Raw genomic sequence first — 256 nt, forward strand, 5'->3', positions numbered from 1 at the left:
CTTGTGTTATTAACTTCCTTATCTTTACATTCTATTGATAAGTTCTTTTAATTATATATATACTTACATTTTTTTTTATATACCTTTGTGTTCTCCTTCCTCCTCCAACACCACCACACAGAATGCTGAAGATGTTTTAATGTTTTCTTTCTCCTTCTTTCGTAATAGCTTTTATATATGTTTAATTATCTACCCCATTCTTACGTCTGTTATTCTTTAAGTCAAAGTACACGTAAACGTTGGTGTCTTTTTTGCG

This window comes from Penaeus monodon, chromosome 20, assembly GCF_015228065.2.
Source record: "Penaeus monodon isolate SGIC_2016 chromosome 20, NSTDA_Pmon_1, whole genome shotgun sequence".
In the NCBI taxonomy this organism is placed as follows: domain Eukaryota; kingdom Metazoa; phylum Arthropoda; class Malacostraca; order Decapoda; family Penaeidae; genus Penaeus; species Penaeus monodon.